Source organism: Hydractinia symbiolongicarpus, chromosome 1 (assembly GCF_029227915.1).
Source record: "Hydractinia symbiolongicarpus strain clone_291-10 chromosome 1, HSymV2.1, whole genome shotgun sequence".
Lineage (NCBI taxonomy): Eukaryota > Metazoa > Cnidaria > Hydrozoa > Anthoathecata > Hydractiniidae > Hydractinia > Hydractinia symbiolongicarpus.
Genome location: NC_079875.1, coordinates 35,714,207 through 35,716,706, shown reverse-complemented (window position 1 = coordinate 35,716,706; position 2,500 = coordinate 35,714,207). Strand labels below are relative to the sequence as shown.

The 2,500-nt window shown below is 48.8% G+C and overlaps 1 non-coding gene and 2 pseudogenes across 1 annotated transcript; all 3 read left to right on the top strand.

Annotated features, from left to right (window-relative positions):
- Window positions 1-471, top strand: part of LOC130612122 (small subunit ribosomal RNA) — a 1,799-nt pseudogene extending 1,328 nt beyond the window's left edge.
- Window positions 472-648: 177 nt separating this feature from the next.
- LOC130654813 (5.8S ribosomal RNA) lies at window positions 649-803 on the top strand. The gene has a single exon (XR_008984500.1). It is a non-coding gene; the product is annotated as a 5.8S ribosomal RNA (ribosomal RNA).
- Window positions 804-995: 192 nt separating this feature from the next.
- Window positions 996-2,500, top strand: part of LOC130619859 (large subunit ribosomal RNA) — a 5,188-nt pseudogene continuing 3,683 nt past the window's right edge.

Sequence of the window (2,500 nt, the reverse complement as noted above, 5' to 3'; positions counted from 1 at the left end):
GACCTTAACCGGCTAAATAGTCACACGATTCAAGAATCGTGACTGACTTCTTAGAGGGACTGTTGGTGTTTAACCAAAGTCAGGAAGGCAATAACAGGTCTGTGATGCCCTTAGATGTTCTGGGCCGCACGCGCGCTACACTGTCGGATTCAGCGAGTCTTAACCTTAACCGAAAGGTTTGGGTAATTCTTTGAAAGTCCGACGTGAGGGGATTGATCATTGCAATTATTGATCATGAAGAGGACTTCCTAGTAAGCGCGAGTCATCAGCTCGCGTTGATTACGTCCCTGCCCTTTGTACACACCGCCCGTCGCTACTACCGATTGAATGGTTTAGTGAGATCTTCGGATTGGCGCCATCGTGGCCGCAAAGGTTGTGACGGATTGCCGAAAAGTTGATCAAACTTGATCATTTAGAGGAAGTAAAAGTCGTAACAAGGTTTCCGTAGGTGAACCTGCGGAAGGATCATTACCGTTTGTCATTAAGACAAAACCACCACTGTGAACTGTACTTAAGCGTGCGAGGTAACTTAGGTTTTAAACGATGCTTCATCGGCCTCGCATGCGACAAACCCGAATTTGTTTAACACACTTGTATTTCCAGTACTTCTACTCCTCGTTTGCAGGAGAGAAAAAAACGAAACGTGACAACTTCTAACGGTGGATCTCTTGGCTCGTGCATCGATGACGAACGTAGCCAGTTGCGATAAGATAGTGTGAATTGCAGAATTCAGTGAATCATCGAATCTTTGAACGCAAATTGCGCTCTCTGGATACCCAGGGAGCATGCCTGTCTGAGTGTCGTGTTAAAATCCATACACTTCGGTGTAAATAGAGAGTCCAGCCGACCGTTCGAGTCGACTGCCTCTTCATGTGCTTGAAACCGACCGCGTTCGTTGCGCTCTTTCGGAAGGCTCAACTTGCTTCTGTCCTTCTGTCTCGGACTCTCACGCAACATTGGCTCGGCTTCACAATGCGCTATGCGCATCCAACTTTTGACCTCAGATCAGACAAGACTACCCGCTGAATTTAAGCATATTAATAAGCGGAGGAAAAGAAACTAACAAGGATTCCCTCAGTAACGGCGAGTGAAGCGGGAACAGCTCAAACTTAAAATCTCCGTTGCTTGCGACGGCGAATTGTAGTCTCCAGAAGCGTTTTCAAGGCGGATACACAGTGCTCAAGTTGCTTGGAACGGCACATCGTAGAGGGTGACAATCCCGTGCGTGGCACTGTGTACTGTTCACGATGCGCTTTCTATGAGTCGGGTTGCTTGGGAATGCAGCCCAAAATGGGAGGTAAACTCCTTCTAAAGCTAAATATTGGCACGAGACCGATAGCGAACAAGTACCGTGAGGGAAAGATGAAAAGCACTTGAAAAGAAAGTTAATAGTACGTGAAACCCGTTAGGAGGGAAGCGCATGGAATTAGCAATGCGCTGTCGAGATTCAGATGATCGGCAGCTGGTACGGGCGTTTTACGGATCCGAATGGACCGTTGGTGTTCGTCACTAGCAGTTGTTTGTCGCATTTCCCGGCAGCGTGCGTCAACAGCTGTTGGAACCGAGCGAAGAGCCCGCAAGAAGGTAGCTGGCTTCGGTCAGTATTATAGCTTGTGGTGTGCGAGCTCGGGTCCGACAGAGGCGTCGCGGCACATGCTCTTTTGGGCTGGCTTCTCTCTTCCAGTCGGTTGTCAACATAGCGGACTGCGTGCAGTGCGTTTGAACTGCGGCCGGCTGTCGGGGGGATGAATGCACACATTGTGCTAAGGTTGTTGGCGGTCATATGGTTTCATGCGACCCGTCTTGAAACACGGACCAAGGAGTCTAACATGTGTGCGAGTCTTTGGGTGATTGAAACCCGCGTGGCACAATGAAAGTAAAGGCTGCTTGCAGCTGAGGTGAGATCTCTTCGTTTCGGCGAGGAGCGCATCATTGACCGACCTATTCTACTCCTAGAAAGGTTTGAGTAAGAGCACATCTGTTGGGACCCGAAGATGGTGAACTATGCTTGAGTAGGGCGAAGCCAGAGGAAACTCTGGTGGAGGCTCGTAGCGATTCTGACGTGCAAATCGATCGTCAAACATGAGTATAGGGGCGAAAGACTAATCGAACCATCTAGTAGCTGGTTCCCTCCGAAGTTTCCCTTAGGATAGCTGGAACTCGGAACAGTTTTATCAGGTAAAGCGAATGATTAGAGGTCTTAGGGTTGAAACAACCTTAACTATTCTCAAACTTTAAATTGGTAAGAAGCCGACTTGCTTAATTGAAGTAGGGCACAGAATGAGAGTTCTTAGTGGGCCATTTTTGGTAAGCAGAACTGGCGATGCGGGATGAACCGAACGCTGAGTTAAGGCGCCTAAATCGACGCTCATCAGACCCCACAAAAGGTGTTGTTGATTAGACAGCAGGACGGTGGCCATGGAAGTCGGAATCCGCTAAGGAGTGTGTAACAACACACTGCGACGAACGGCGAGAATCAACTAGCCCAGAAAATGGAATG